The 17,858-nt window shown below is 35.9% G+C and overlaps 1 protein-coding gene across 1 annotated transcript in view; it reads right to left on the bottom strand.

Moving 5' to 3' along the window:
* Positions 1-17,858, bottom strand: part of CRB1 (crumbs cell polarity complex component 1) — a 286,152-nt gene that overhangs the window by 97,876 nt on the left and 170,418 nt on the right. The window lies entirely within an intron of this gene.

Below are 17,858 nucleotides of genomic sequence, written 5' to 3'. Positions count from 1 at the left end.
CAGCAAAGTTCAGTTCAACAAATCAAGTTCTTATATATATATATATATATATATATATATATATATATATATGTATCATATATATGTATCATATATATATATCATATACTATCTATCTATCTATATACATATAGCATATACTATATATAAAATATTGGACAGGATGCTGTGGGGGATAAGAAGAAAACACCCAAAGACCTCCTATATAGATGTTAAGAGACTAGTGGATCTTACAAACTAAATTTGCCTCTATTCAGGGTCTAATGTGGAAGAAGGTATGAGTTCAATAATGAATTTGAGCTATGAAGGCCGACATTCTCAATAATTGAGGTCGATTCCTCTTTACCTCCCAATAGCAGTGATTCCCTTAAATTAGAAGATAATGTCTCTTAACTTTCCCATTTAGGAATAGACATGATCTTATTAAAAATAATGAGGTAGGGAAAGAAAAAATACCTTTTTAAGATAATTTGAAAGAACTAGCTAGTATTAATTTTAAAAAGCAGAGTGAGTATTTTGCAAACATATATTATAAATTTCTAAGAATATGTAAAGAGCCAGGGTTGTAGTCAGAACACATATTAAGGATACAAAATGTATCCTTTCCCTGGAAACGGGAGCTTGTTACAATCACCTGAGAAACTACTTTTCCTCTTATCTTATAAGTGGACATGATTTTTATGCAAAAAAATATCACCACAAAGTACAGTTAAATGAAGAGATCTGCCCCAGACCCATGCCCTCCATGGCTCCTGGGCCCTGTCAGTCAAGTTGGTTTGCTTTATACAACATGCCACAATGAGGCACCCAGACAAGATGGATCAAAGTGCCCAAGAGTTAGCTGTAAGAAATCAAACGTAAAAAGGCTTCATAGGGGATGGAAAGCAAAAAGCTCCCTGGTGTTTTAATTTCTTATAGCATTTCACCTTTTGGGGGTTTCAAGAACTCGACTACAGTTGAAGTTTAGTATTCAGTAAATGGCCTGGCTTTTTCATTTTTTCCTCAGGGCTGCAGTACAAAAAAAAATGCCAGAGGAATTGGATTATCCTACTTTGAATAATAATCTACTGCTCTTTTCTGGTACCGTTTTTTTCTGAGGAGTTCAAATCTTTCCACTGGAATAAATTCATTGAGCTTCTTCATGCTTCTGTGGGGTTGGGGGAGGAAGAGGAAAAGATATCAGGATACCCTCAGCAACTAGATAAGTTGAATTACATCTTAAGTGAAATGCTGCAGCTGGATGACTGCTCCAAGCAATGCTCTGAAAGTAGGTTAAGACAAGAAGTGGAATGCCATATCCAATTAAAATTTCAAGGGCAAATTAGACAGGCAAGATGTAATGAATAGTGTTGGAGCCTGGCCAGGTCATTGGAGTTAAAACTCATTCAAAGAAATGGATGTATCAGTGGCCCTGGCCTCTGTTTAACCTCACATCCAAAGGATGATGCTTTTGCCAAAAACAAAACTATTTGATATTCCTCCAGGAAGATTGTGGGTTCAGAGGGGCAACTCATGAAGTATCCTATACTCACCTCTATATTTTTCAGTACCCAAGTGCTACCTAGGGATTTGAACCATTTCTGACTCTACTCACCTATTATTATGGTGAATAACAAAAATGGTCATACTCAGAAAGAAAACAAAGAAACTTCTGTCACTATTGGAGATCCAAAAAAAAAAAAGTGAAATCCTGCTTCTCCTATTGGATTAATGTACCATCTTTAGGTTGCTCTTTATAAGGTTTTCATTAGTTCCACCCGTGAATGAAGATTTGTCCAGTTAACTGCTTTGTGCAAACAAGAATTGAAACTAGTCTCATGACACTCAATCAGTACTCCACTTTTCTATTAGTTTACAGGAAAAAGAGATGCACCAAAGGTTATAGGAAAAAAGTGAAAGGATTAACCTGGGTATAAACCCTAAGTCATCTGCTTCCTATGCTAGCATTTCCTCCCTTGTACCTTAATAATCTTTTTAGAAATCTATTATAAATTATTCTAAAGATGCTCTAGTGTCCTTGCTTTCAAGCTTTCCCATTCCCAGTCTAGACAGCTGCTAAATTGATATTTCCAAAATATACAATTAATCATATCTCTTTCCTATTCAAAAATCTTCAGTGACTCTCTGTGACTTCTAAGATAAAGCACAAAATTCTCACTCCAACCTGTGAAGCTTCCAATTTAGTCTTTCCAGTCTTATTTTTAATTTGTGCCCTTCTTCTACTCTTCATTGTATTCAAACTAGCTTGAGGGATGTTTCCTACAAACAACATTCTATCTTCCATTTCTGTATTTTTATTCTAATTGGCTTCCATGCCTGGAATGCACAACCTCCCTTCACACCACTTCCTTTTAATATCCCTTTGTTGTTTAGTAATGTTACCCATGGATTTTTGTCAGGAGGATGTTCTTGGCAAAGATGCTTGGGGGGGGGGGGGGTTGCCATTTCCTTCACTAATGTGTCCCTATTTTATAGTGAGGAGCTTAAGTAAATAGAAGTTAAGTGACTTTTCACACAGCTAGCAAGTGTCTGAGGCTGAATTTGAACTCAGATCTTCCTGATTCCAGACTTGGTGCTTTCTCCACTGTCTTACCTAGCTTCTCTCTAAGCTTATTTTAGGAACCACCTTTTTTCAGGCCTTTCCTCATCTCCCATAGAAAGTACTAATTCTTGAAGCTTTTCTGAATTCCTTTAAATACATATTGTATTTACTTATTTAGATACATTTTATATCCCTTCATAAACTATAAGTTCCTTGAGAGCAGGGACTGTGCCCATGTTGTGTGTATATGTATTTTATATCTCCTTAATTTAGTAAAGTAGCTAGTACATAATAAACATGAAATATCCTTTTAAATTGACCTCAATTGAGTGTTTTAAATGGAATCAAGACCTATTCTGTTCATCCTCTGACTTTCAAGTAAAATCATATCTGAATTATTTCCAAAACTGTGAACTTAACCTATTTCAAGTATCTCTCTAGAGAGGACTTCTCATATTTGTATTGGTTTCTCATGTGTAGGAAGTTATCCCTTATATTTCACTTTTTATGATCTAAGTTTCTTTCTCTGTTCTTCCCACCATTCTCTATATTTATATTATAGACATCTATTTAGAGCATTTTATTTATTTAAATATTACCATGAAAAAATAATTAGAATATTGGTTTTATTTATAAATAATTACTGTATACCAATCAACAACATGTTTCTTGTTATTTATCCTTCATTTTTGAAAAAGATCAATGGCATCACCAAGACATGTCTTGACTCAAACATGGACTAGATTTAAGTGAGGCAGAGTGGCACAAAGTCATCAGCCTCAGTCTCTTCCAGAGCCATTGAAGTACAGTGGCAAGAAAAAATCAAGTCAACTGGTGATAGCCTGGATGCAGTGGATGACTTTGATGACTTTATGGTATGACTCAAGTTCAAAATACTCTACAGCATCTGCTTCAGATGTCTAAATGGCCATCAGAACAACTCATTTTCATTCACCATTCCTCCAGGGTGTCTTTCCCTTAACTCATTGACAAGTTTGAGGACTGTTAGCAGCTACCCTCAATCTAAGTTATTTTGTCCGCCAAAAATGATTTTACTGAAGTATGGTCACTGTGTATGCTACAGCATCTTGGAGCCACAGGTGAGAATTAGGTGACAGGTAGACACCAAACATGGATGATAGGCACTGAAAAGGTCTGGGCATCAGAGGTGTTAGTTCTCCCTGAATACTCCATACATATTTTTGTCTCACAAAACATCTTATTTTATATCTGGAATAAAGGAGGGACATCTCATCAGAACTGGATTAATTAACAACACTGATTTATTTCATCACTATTGTCATTCTTTTAAATAATCCTGAGAGGTCACATACACTTGTACTCTGTACACATGGACAGGGTAGCACTGTTTTTATACATCAACAGATAAAGGATTCCTTACCTAGATTACCCCAGATTGACTACAAAATTTGGAAATAAAAGTGTCATTCTTAGATTGATGGATTTTTTTCATCATGTCATTTTCGTGTTAATAATAAGGAGATGAAAATATCATGAGCACACTCAGGTTCAGGAAGGATCAAGGAGTGATGTTCTCCTGCATTTATAAAAGGCCTCATCAAGCCTAGGTTCTTGTTAAAGAAAAGGTGTCAGACTCATCTGTGAGGAGCTGGAAAAAAGATTGAAATTTAACCTAGCTGTAACCAGGAATTGGAGGTGTGAGTCTTGTTCTCCTTTCATTTTTTTAATCAGGAGATTTATTTTTTTTATTCAGAATCCTCAAATTTTAATTTGAAGACACTAATTTTTTGAAATAAGTTGGAACCAAATGTAAACTATGAATTCGAAGGAAGAGAAAAATACTATGTAGTTTTACCTGTGGCTATCCAATAGCAATTTAATATACTAAAAATTAAATCTACTCATCCAGTAATTTTGATATAAACTCTTCATTGTTTAAATGAAGATTACTGTTTGAGAGTAAAAAGGAATTCCCCCCCCCATATTTTTGTCTTTGTTAGCATTTGCTTCCATGTGAAAGATTTGAATGATATTTCTCCTTTTCACTTATGTCAGAAGAAGCATTTAACTCATCAAATTAGTTTCTCACACACTGAGGGAGAAAAGCCAAGGACAGACAAAATGAATAACAGAACCTGAAAACATTCATATATGTCAACAAAACCCTTGTGGCCCCACTCTGGGAAACCAACCAAATAAGGTCAGTTCTTCTAAGGTCTCAACTGGCCCATTTATTCTTGTTCTGCAAAAACACTGGAACCAGGAACACCTACTCAGTTTAGTGCAAAAGCCAGGAGGAGCAGAGGGCACTGAGCCTAGGCAGCCTGGTTTTTTGGGGTTCATTTTATGTTTCAGTGAAAAAAAAATTCCAGGAATCACTGCAGTGCACTCTTCAGTGCATAAAAAGGGAGATATATGACTCTTTTCAAGAAAATTCAGCATATGGAAATCCAAAATTGAGGAATAGATAATGAAAAGAATGATCATTTAAGCATTGAGGCATTCTATTCTTTCAAAAATCAAGCTTCTTTATTATTTTTTTAAATTAAAGATACAAGAGCAAATACTGGCATAGTAGATAGAGTGGTGGGCCTGGAATCAAGAAGATTTGAGTTCAAATCTAGCCTCAGACATATACTAGCCCTGTGATCCTGGGCAAGTCATTATCTTCTTCTGCCTCAAACTCTTGTCTGTGAAACAAGCTGGAGAAGGAAATGGTAAACTACTTTAATATCTTTGTTAAGAAAACCTCATCAAGGGTTATGAAAATTAGTCATGACTGAAAACAACTGAACAACAGCAACAACAAATTTCATTGCAGAACTTTGAATCCTTTACAGAGAAGATGAGAAGTAGAAATTAAAAAACAAATAGATTAGAAGCCACTGAAAGTGGAAGATCAATCAGAAATGAAGTTCAGCCACTTCTAAAATTATAGTAGATAACATAAGTATAAGGACAATATGGAGTATGAGAATAATAATAATATCCTATCTAGATCCTATCCTATCTATCTGTATATCTATCTGTATATCTATCTATACCATATCTTTGTATATCATACCTTTAAAGTGTTTTGTAAGCCTTAAAGTCTATTAAGACTAGGTTTGAACCCATGTCTTCTTAACTCCAAGACTAGTACTCTATCAACTGATGTAATAGAGTCGTAAAGTAAGGGTCAGAAAAAAGTAGAGTTCAAACTCTGCCTCGTATACTTGCTATCTAGTGTGAACCCATGGGCAAAATATGAGAAGGAAAGATAGATGAGTAAAGATAGAAATTCAATAATAAATACAGGAATAATGAAGTAAAGAAATTTCTTACTACATATATATATATATATATATATAAAACAATGTAAATAAAGTATACTTTTCTTAGTATTTACATATAGATATTATATACTTAATATATACCAATCTTAGTGGGTGTATATATATATATATATATATATTCCCATAACTCTATATATTTATTATGTATATCTATCATGTCTCTATCTCTCTTTATCATCTATCTATCTATCTATCTATCTATCTATCTATCTATCTATCTATCTATCTATCTATCTAACCTACCTATCTCCCTCTGATTCTGAGACTTTAAAAAGTACTTTGATGGCTTGATGTCCTTTGATTCCCACAACAAATCTGAGAGGCAGGTGCTATTTTTATCCTAATTTTCCAGATAAGAAAACTGAGGTTTGGAGAAGGAAAGAATTTTGCCCAGGTTTGCACTTAATAGCAAGTATACAAGGCAGGGTTTGAATTCTGCTCTTTCTGACCCCTATTGACTATTCTATTACATCAATTGGTAGAATGCTGGTCTTGGAGTTTAGACATGGGTTCAAACCTAGTCTTGATAAACATTTATCAAGCACCTCCCATGTCCTTGGCCTTGCATTATGGATCAAATGTAAATTATGAAACAATTCACACTTACTTACATTCTAATGGGAGAAACAAGTACATTTAAAAAATAATATATATAGGGGCGGCTAGGAGGCATAGTGGATAAAACACTGGCCCTGGAGTCAGGAGTTACCTGGGTTCAAATCCAGTCTCAGACACTTAATAATTACCTAGCTGTGTGGCCTTGGGCAAGCCACTTAACCCCATTGCCTTGCAAAAAAAACCTAAAAAAATATACATAGCATAAATATAAAGTGAATATATACAAATTATTATGTGAACAAGACAGTTTAGAGAGAACACTCAAATTAGGGAGAAATGGCTTCATATAAAAGAGTGTTCTGGAACTTTATCTTAAAGGAACCAAGGGCCTCCTCCTATGAGGTGGTAATAAGGAGAAAGGTACATTCAAAGCATGAGAGATAGCCAATCCAAAAACCAGGAGGAGGGAAATAGGGGTGTTGGAGATTAAGAAGAAACCCTGTTTAACTGAATTGTAGAGTATGGAGCTGGAAAATCAAGTTGAGTTCATGTTTAAAAGGCTTTAAAACATACACAGATGAGTTTGTATTTCAACTAGAAGTAATAGGAAATCACCAGAATTGATTGAGTCCCATAATCAGATCTGTGCTTAAGGAAAATTACTTTGGCAGCAGAGTGTAGAATGGTCTGAAGTGGAGTGAGAGTGGAGGCAGGGAGACCAATTGAGGAACTAACCATTAAACTAAAGAAGAGGTGATGAGGCCCTGCACTAAGTTTTGGCTATGAGAATGGAGAGAAAGGGCGGAATGCTAGAGATGATATGGAGTTTGGCCAATATAATGGTAGGATAAGATGAGGTGGGGGAGAAGGAAGTCAGGGATAACATCGAGGATTAAGGTTAAAAATCTTGTGCTTCCTTTGACAGAAATAGTAAAGTTTAGAAGAGGTGAGAGATAATTAGGATTTCTCCTTGTTCATTCTAGATGTTGCCATGATATCATGAGAGAGAGAGAGAGAGAGAGAGAGAGAGAGAGAGAGAGAGAGAGAGAGAGAGAGCTTTTATTTTTGTCTTTGTATTCTTATTGCCTAGTATAGTATCTGGTACAAAGTATTCATATAATAAATATTTGTTGATTGATTATGAGGAGAAATATGTAATCTGAGCACCAACTATAGCTCTCTCAACACAGTGCAGAGTTCTAATAGCAAAATACTCAGTGAGGGATTCTTTCATGGACTCCTTCATTTTTATAGCTCAGCTACCTGTGAATGCCAGAGGCTCACCTAAGGGCAAGGTTATTGTGTCTTCTCTCAGAGTGCTATTGCCCACTTTGATTATTACTTCTTCGCATAGCTGTCTTAGCATCATTGGCTGTGGCTCCCCTTCTCTGTTAGTATAATTCCACTCCACTCCTGGTGACACCTTTCCCAAGGGACTTCTAAGTTCTTCTCCAAGTTTTGAAAAGATTCTCCAAATAACTCTCTAAATTAGTCAGGTGAGAGATGTATGGGAGTGATTTACACATGCTTAATAAGTAGCAGATCCAGAATTCAAAGCTAATCCAATATTCTTTATGCTTCATGGCAGTGGAGAGGGTATGGGGTCTGGAATTAGGAAGATCTGAGTTCAAATTCACCTGAGACATTTATTAACTATAATTCTGAGCAGTCACCTATCCCTACTTTACTCAGTTATAAAATGGGATTAATAACAGCACCCACCTCATTTTTATGAGGACCTGTATGTTTAAAAAAAGTGCTTAGTTCAGTTCTTGTCATCTTGTAGGCAATATAATAAAGCTTATTTTTTCCTCTTTAATTCTTATATCTCTATTTTTGAGAGACTCGGGCAATTTGTGTACTGCTACCCAATAATTAAGATATATGGCTTCTTTGGATGGCTAAAGAAATATGCCAATACAAGAGAGAGGCCAGCTCACTGGAGGACAGGGCAATTAATTAACTGTCCTGAGAAAAGAAGGTAACCAGTCCATGGAAAAAGAGAACCTACTTCAGTCTGATGATAATCCTGCACCAGCGAAACAAGCTTGCTAGCACCCACAGAAATGAAGAACCTGAGATAAGACTAGACTAGTCAAGTGTCAATTATTCAATCAAGCAACAAGTATATATTAAGTATCAACTATGTTCTAGAAATTTTGCTAGGCAAAGACATACAAATGAAACAAAATCTTGCCTTCAAAGAGCTTACATTCTATCAGGGGCAACAATTTAAACCTAAATAAGTACATATGGGTATATAAATATGTGACTGATACTCATTTTTCTGAGTTCAACTCTAGCCCCAGACATTTACTAGTTATATGCCTCCTGTCAAGTCACTTAACCCTTTTGCCTCCTGAATGAACTGGAGGAGGAAAAAACAAACTACACCTGTATCTTTAGCAAGAAAACACCAAATATGGTCATGAAGAATTGGACATGGCAAAACAACAAATACTTTTTTGGGGGCAGTAGTATGCTAATCACCAAGTGAATCAGGAAAGGCTTCATGTAGGTGTAGTTTGAACAGTTTTGAAGAAAATAAGGAATCCTAAGAGACAAAAGTGAGATGGTGGTTAATTGCAGACATGCAGTCTTGGAGATAGAAAATGGAACACAGTATTGTGTGTGGGGAATCCTAAGAAGACCAGTTTGATTGTGTCAGGGTAACAGATGGAGCGTAGTAGACCTCTAAAGAAGCAACTCTTCCAATAAAAAAAAAAGGAAGATTTATCCTTAGGGAACTTTAAACAATATTAGGGAAAAGTTTTGGGAAATTGAGGGATTTATAACTCTTCAGGTTCTATGATTTTTTTTCTTTTGCAGAATATAAAATTTGCTTATTTTATTTTCTTTTAATCTTTCTTGTATGTTATAACCAATGTTCATTCAGCTTGGGGAATTGGTGGTGCCAATCCACTGTACTCTTCTGTGGAAAAACATTTTTGCCAGATTTCAGTCTTGAGGCTCAAACCAAAAGAAATGTGTTATTTTTATAAGTTGTCTCATATCCTTTTGTAACACAAACATCTCTGACACAAAGATTCCATCAATTTATACACAGCAGATTTTAGGAACATAGCCATTATTCTAAACCAAGGCCTATCTACACTAGTTTTACAGTGTAAGTAGTGGACAGAAGTCATGACATTTCACATTTGCTAATATGGGTGCTACAGTTTTTTTAAAATTGGTATGTAAATAAGTTAATATTGAAAAGATACCAAGGAGTCAAACATAAACAGGGAGGGGGAGAATATTTTTGAAATGTCAATAAACACTCCATTAAATGAACAAGCACAGAAGTGAAAAGTTTGACCTTTCAGCCAAGTGGCAGAGTTTTACATATGCATTTAATGCCTTTGTAAATAATATTTAAATGTCTCTATCCTGGAAAATGTGCAGTTATAAAAGTAAAATCGTTATCTTTGTGAGTGGATAAATAATGTGCCTCTAATATAAGATCAAGAAAAGCACCATTTGCAATGGCAAATGATAATTTAGATAGGCAGCCAGATCAAACACCAAGTCAGCTACCATTTTCTATAACCCATAAGCAACACTACAGTGATGCTAAGAAATAGAATAATCCTTGCTCTCAGGGAACCTTGCTAGTGGTGACACAAAAATATAAGAAAGTTGTTGCTGCTGTGGTTGCTATCATTGCTTGTAGTCATTGTTAAGAAGGCTGAGGAGGATAATAACTAACCTTCATATAGTGTGTATATGGTATCTCATGTGATCCTCACAAGAGTCTGGAGTGGTAGGTGGTATTATTAATACATGGCCAAAAACCTAATGTGATCTTGGGTTACTTTAAGAGAAGCCTGCTTTCTAGAAGTGAGGCACTACAGGCCTGCTATATTTTACCCAAGTTCAATCACATTTGGATTAGTGTTCCTTGTTTTAAGTGTATCTGCAGTGCTTAGTGCATTGCCTGGTAAATAGTAGGCACTTAATAAATATTTATTGTATTGAGTTCTCTTTTAAGTCTGAACTAAATCTGATCATTATTTAACTTTTTTCCAATTCAAAGATTCTGTGATTCTTTGACTTTTGACAAAAATTTGATCTCTTTGTATCTAATTTATCTGTAAATGATGGGATTAGAATAAATATTCCTAAAAACAGAAGAAATATTCCTAAAATTCCTTTCAGACTCCATTTCTGTGATTCCAGATGGAAAAAAATGAATGGCTTATATTTGGAAGAAGAATATCCATCTCATAAGTTCCCTATAACTAAGATAGTATCTTTTAAGCAAGTCACCTCCTCCTTTTTCCCCAAATGAATGGTAAACAAACACTACGTGTCATCTCTTAGACTTGGTAATTTTATCTAAAAGGAATAATGCATTCCTAAACTCATACTTATTGTTTTAGAAAAAATAATAGGAAATCACAGTAGATAGAGTTGACCTGGCACATTCATATATGCCTTTTTATATGATTGTAACCAACAAAAACTACTTCTACTTGTATCTGAAAGGATTTTATTGTGTATAGTTAAATAATTATTTGTTTATTTTTGTTTATATTTTTATTTTATAATAAGGGTAAGCAAATTATAGCAAATAGAAAGCTGACTTAAGGCCAGAAAGACCTGAATTTAAATCCTCCCATTGACTTGACTATATGAAGCTAGGCAACTCACTCTTTGTGATACAGGCAACTTCTATAGATTAAAATGTTGGTGTTTTTGTCCTTCAATTTTGAAGACCATGACATCAGAGAAGTGATTCATCACAAACACATGAATTAGATTTAAGTGAGAGGGGAGGCTGTGAAAAGTCACCAGCCTTACTTTCTCCTCCAGAGTCATCTGGATCTAGTGGCCAGATATGAAATAGAATGACTAGAGATGATCTTGCATGTGGGGCAATAAGGGTTAAGTAACTTCCACAAGGTCACACAGCTAGTGTCAGAGGGTGGACTTGAACTCCCATCCTCTGATTCCAAGGCCAGTGCTCTATCCACTGCGCCATCTGAGAAGGCTCCTATCTATATTCATGGAGGGAGTTTCTTCACTTAGAAACTTCTGATAGAAATCATAGGTCCAATATTTATTCCTATTCTTATCTGACACATATAGGCTAGGTGGCCCTGAGAAAGTCAAGTTACAGACAATAAATTGAAGAAGAAATGCTTCCACTATGAGAGTTCCTTCTACTACTAGCAGCAGCAGCACCACCACCACCACAACCACCACTATTACTATTACTACTACCACTACTACTGCCATCATAACTATAATTATTTGGTTCTCTATAGTTCACTTTGTGAAGTGTTTTACATATATCATCTCATTTTATCCTCACAATAGCCCTCTATGGTAGGTACTATTATTATTATTATTATTACCACTTTATACATGGGGAAACTGAGGCAGAGTTTAAATGATTTGTCTAGGGTCATATAGCTAGTAAATATTTGAGGCAGAATTTGAACTCAGGTCTTCCTGATTTCAAGTCCAATGCTATAACATAATGAGATTTCAAGTCCAGACCCCCACCCCTAAAAATTCTCAAAGTAGGATAGGATATTCCCAGAGACCCCCCAAATTGGGATCCTTTAAGCATATATTGAATGATACCTTGTTAGAGATGTTAAAGAGGGATTCTTATTGGGGTACAGACTGGATTAAATGACTTTTATAGTGCATTCAAATTCTTTCCCTTGCCAGAATAATTCTGTTCCATCAGAATTTCCTAAAAGAACAATACTTTGACTCTAGTAGCTTGGGCTAAATTCGGAGTAGATTTAGTATCTTTTTTTTTCTGTAGACATTCTAGGCATTGAAAAAATGCAACTCACATAAGTTAAAAAGCACAGTTCTGGAATCTATACTTAGCAAAAATGTGAAATTTGATTTTGCTGTTTATGACCATGAAAGACAACAATAAAAGAGAGCAAACCAGCTTCCCACTTTAGTTTTAATAATGCAGATTATTTAGAGAGGTAGCCTAGCAGTAATAAAGCATTGCATTAGGAGACCTGGGTTTTAAACCCAACTCTAATATTTTGATTTAATGCAATAAGTATTGATTAAGCACCCACCATGCTTAATATGCTAGGTGTTGGGGATGCAAAGATCCAAAGATGAACAATGGAATAGTCTCTTTTCTCAAGTCTTCTAAATTTTCTAAGCCTCAGTATTTTTATCTGCAAAATAAGGATAAAATATTTGAAGGACTATTGTTAAGAGTTCTCAAAAGATCAAAAGGTCCAAAGTTGGATCTTTCTAAGAAAATTTTTGGGAAGATTTAGACAAAAAATGTAGATACGTAGTACATTTAGGCTTTCCATCTGTTGCTCCTCAAGTTCTCCATATGATCAATTCCTAGTCATAAATGAGTTCTTATTGATGGCTATTTTGCTGCTTCCTTCTCTCAAGGTATTGCTGGTAATATACTAAATCCAGAATGACTCTTTTCATTGCTTTTTAAGCCAGCTTAAATTTTGACTTCTCTGAGATCATGACTTTCCATGTCTAACCAGAAGAATAATAATAATGTTTTTTTTGTTTGAGCTGATATTAATTTAAAATTTTTTATTTATTTACACATTACTAAAATAGTCTTGTGATAAGAGCTGTAAGAGTAAACACAATCCCCCCTTTCCCCCCTCCAAAACTAGAAAAACCTCACAAAAATAAAATGAAAGAGAAAAAAAACTATTTCAGTCTATGTTCAGATACCATCAGATCATAAATCCATCAGAGAAGTTGTTCCCACATTTTTTCATAGTTGCTATTGCTGATTGTATTTCCCTCCAACTATTCCTCCCTATCTCTATTTTCTCTCTCCTTTCACTCTGTTCCTCTTCAAAAGAGTGCTATGGGGCAGCCCAGTGGTGTAGTGGACAGACCACTAGCCCTGGAGCCAGGAGGACCCAAGCCCAAATCCCACCCCTACACCTAACAACCACTCAATCATGTGATCCTGGCCAAATCACCAATCCCACCACCTTGCAAAAAAAAAAAACTACCTTCTCAACTCTCTCCACTATCACTTAGATCCCCCTTCCCCTCCCCCATCCCCTTTCTCCTATCCCCTTCCTCTCCATTTTCCTCAAGGGTAAAAGATTTTTATACACTATTAAGTTTGGATGTTGTTTCCTCTCCGAGCCATTTCTGATGAGAATGAAGGCTTATTCTTTCCCCTCTACTTCCCCCATTCCACTCCATTGCAAAAGCTTTTTCTTGACTCTTTTACATGAAATATGTTAGCCCATTCTCCCTCACTTTTCCCTTTCTCCTAGTTCATTCCTTTCCCATCCATTGACTCCATCTTTATAATATATTATACCTTCATATTCAGCTCTCTTCTATGCCTTGTCTAAATATGCTCCTTATAATTGAGATGTTCATATGAGTTATCAATATCATCTTCCCATGCAGGAACAGAAGAAGTTCAACAACATTAAATGCCTCATAATTTACCCTTCTTGTCCACTCTCTCCATGCTTCACCTGAGTCCTGTACTTGGACATCAAACTTTTTATTCAGCTCTGCTCATTTCAACAAGAAATTCTAAAATGCCCCAATTTCATTGAATGCCCATCTTGTCCCCTGGAAGAGGATTTTTAATTTTACTGGTTAGAGCCCTACAAGCTCTTATGTAGATGCTGTTAGGTCCTGTATAATACTGACTGCAGTATCATGATATTTAAATTGTTTCTTTCTGGCTGCTTGTGATATTTTCTCTGACTTGGGTGTTCTGGAATTTGGCTATAATATTCTTGGGAGTTATTTTTTTGGATATCTTTTAGGAGGTGATCAGTGGATTCCCTTAATTTCTATTTTACCCTCTGCTTCTAGGATATCAAGGCAATATTCCTGTAGAAAGAAGTCAAGTCTCTTTTCCTGATCATGACTTTCAGGTAGCCCAATAATTTTCAAATTGTCTTTCCTGGATCTGTTTTCCAGGAAAAGCTGTTTTTCCAATGAAATAGTTCACATTTTCTTCTAGTTTTTCATTCTTTTGGTATTCTTTTATTGTTTCTAGAATCCCCACAAATTCCTCGGCTTCCCTTAGCTCCATTCTGCATTTGAAGGAGTTGTTTTCTTTAGAGAATTTTCTTGTTTTTTTTCTTTAGAGAATTTTCTTATCTCCTTTTCCATCTAGCCAATTCTGTTTTTTAAGGAACTCTTCTCATTGATGTTGAGGACTGTTTTTTTTTCCATTTGACCTAAACTGGTTTTTAACATGTTGTTCCCTTCAGCATTTTTTCTTGTCCCCTTCACCAAGTTGCTGACTCGGTTTTCATGATTTTCCTGCATCACTCTCATTTCTCTTCCCAATTTTTCCTCTGCCTCCCTCACTTGATTTTCAAAATATTGTTTGAGCACTTCCATTAGCCTGAGCCCAATTCCTATTTTTCCTGGAGGTTTCACATGCAGAAACTTGGACTTTGTCATCTTCTGAGTGTGTATTTTGATCCTCCATGGGACCAAAGTAATTATCTATGGTCAGGTTCTTTTTTTTCTGTTTACTCATACCAGCCTATGCCCTGATTTTAGGGTGCTTCCCAAGCTTTTGAGTGTTATCGGGACACCCCTGCAATAACTTCAGTTCTTTCAATGTCTTAGGAGAGACTCTGACTGTTCTCTTGCCTGTGATCTGGTTTGTGGATGACCACAAGCACTCCCCTCTGCCCTGAAGCTGTGAGGAGGGACCCTGATCCTCTATGGTAGTATGGGGCCCCAGACTGTGACCAGTGTCTGGAAATAGCACCATAGTCCTTCCCAGAGTCCAGGGATATCAGAAAGACCTTGACAGTCTCCCCTTACCTCCTTACTGTCTGTGGGCTGAGCACTCTGGAAGCAGCTGCCCTACAATTCCCTGCTGGACAGAAACTTGGGCCAGCTTTTGTTTCCAGGCCGGGGCTGTGCCAAGGGCCATGGCTGCACTGGGGGCCATGCTGACCTGGGCTCCTTGCTCACTCTGGCAGAGGTTTCCCTGCTGATCTTCCAAGTTATGTTTGGTGTTCCCTGGGCTGCAAGGTCTGGAAACAGCTGCTGTCCCAAGCTTATTGTTCTCAGTTTATTGACCTAAATACGTGTGCTAATAGATATAAAGATTAATGGAATGAATTGCAATGATTTGGTTAATGATGGATTAACTAATTTATATATGATTTACTTACATTTTACAATCTGTATTATAGCCATTTTTCCTATGTGGCTATGTTGGGACCTGCTGGCCCATGTCATATACAAGATACTCTCAGATAATAAAATACTAAGCAGGAGACCCTTGAGTGAAAGTTAAGTCAGTTTTTACAATATGTATTAGATTCTGGAAAATGATCCAAGAGAATAAAGATTTAAATTAGAGGTTTATACCTTAAATGACCTTTGTTCCTTTTTTACTTTTGGTGAATTCATGATTATCTGGACAAAGGACAGTTTCTCATAGCCCAATCAAGTCCATGAGAAGTGATCCAAAATTAACTATGGGATGAATCAGATTATCTCCCCCTTTCCTTGTTTTTCTCTTTTGTCCCTAATACTCAGAGATGCAGAAGCATATATCTAAGACAGAAATAAAACATGATACTTTATTTTCCCAATTAATTACTTCACTAGAAACTTGGAAAGCGAGGGAAACAAACTCATGCTAGAGTTGGGACTTTTCATGTGTAAAACAGGAATGCTGAAAAACCATTCTGGTGAGCTTCTATCATCCCTTCTCTCTCTCAAATTGTGATAAAGAAGTCTACTCTTGATGTCCCCCATAACATCCTCTTCCCTTTTAAACCTTCATTCACCTGTACAGGTTTATCCTATAATAGATTTCATATGGAAACATACTTTTTTTGCAATAATTGCTTAGTATTTTTTCTTTCTTTATAAGTGAGAGCACTGAGTCAGCAATCATCCATTTGGGAAGGGGCAGGATAGGGAGCAGAGGACATTTGCTAACAAGTGAATTCAAATGGATGGAAGGATTTGGTTGATTCTATTTTGCATTTTAAGAAAATTCTCTCAAATTGTAAGGGCTATCACTATTTTTTAAATTTATTTTTTTAGTTTTTGCAAGGCAATGGAGTTTAAGTGGCTTGCCCAAGGCCACATAGCTAAGTAATTATTAGGTGTCTGAGGCCGGATTTGAACTCAGGTACTCCTGACTCCAGGACTGGTGCTCTATCCACTGCGCCACCTAGCCGACCCAGAACTATCACTATTAATAGGATCTCACTAGAGAAAATAATCAAGTGACCTATGTTTTTTGAGTGCTCATGGATTTTACTTAAGAAACTCCATAGCATTTTGGAACTCAGTGCAAATAAGACCATTATTACCTACAATAGATATATCTGGTAAATGTGATCAGTGTTGTTATTCAAAGACTTCACCATCATACTAGATCTTGATTCCACTTGGTACTCTGTACTCCATATCAGTGATTACCACCACTGGTGAGCATATACCTCCCATTTCCCTTCTTTCTTGATATTGATAATCATAGGATTGTTAGACAATTATTACTATGGTTGTATCTTAAGAAATTTTACATGATTTTAAAATATGCTTTTGGGAAGAATCTTGTTGTGGAAGAACTTTAAAGGGCTGACTATTACTATATTATTGAAAGTAATACTATTTTATAATCAAACAGTATGAAGAATCTTATTTTCTCAGTACCTTTTGAACATTATGTAGTTGGAAGATGCAATCAATTGCAGAAATTCATCTGAGAAAGCTTGGCTGTTCCAAATCTCATATTTTCAACATTTTATAAAGAAACATACTACTTTTGACCTTCATAAATACTTACTCTTTTTGACATTCTATTATTTTCTCATTTACTTTGTGCAATTCCTTTGCTTGACTTCCAACATCTTACCCCTATCCTTTTCTTTTCTTCAAATGCTGAGTATCATGAGACCTACTGAAAGTCCTAATTTCATGTGGGAGAAAGTATTTTTCCTTTTATTACTTAAGGAATTTCCACGAAGTATAAGTAAATCACATTAAACTAATTAGGTGAAAGGAAATCAAGCAAGTGACAGAAATTTATTACATAGTGCCTGCCAATAAGGAGATACTATGTATGCTTGGAGCTAGAGAAGAAAAATAGAGGCACCTTTATATTTCTCTTCAGAACAGAATTAAATGTCCCCAAAATGTCTGTTCTTATTAATTTAAGATTATATATTAAGATCTGTTTCACAATAAAAGATCAGACAAATACTAATGTCTAGGAACAAGGAAAAACCACAGCATATTCATTAATTAGGAAATTCATTGATCACATTCATTAAAGAGGCATCCAACTATTTGTCATTGACTGAAATGAGTTGAGAGAAGGGCTTAACATATATGCCTCTACTATAAGCTATCTTGCCTCTCACTTCTGGCTTCCCTTCCCCACCCTCCCTACTAAATTCTTTGGGCCAGGGTAAAAGGACCATTGGTCCCCCAAGCACCTTCAG

This window comes from Macrotis lagotis, chromosome 2 (assembly GCF_037893015.1).
Source record: "Macrotis lagotis isolate mMagLag1 chromosome 2, bilby.v1.9.chrom.fasta, whole genome shotgun sequence".
Classification (NCBI taxonomy): Eukaryota; Metazoa; Chordata; class Mammalia; order Peramelemorphia; family Peramelidae; genus Macrotis; species Macrotis lagotis.
This window is presented reverse-complemented; position numbering and strand designations above follow the sequence as displayed.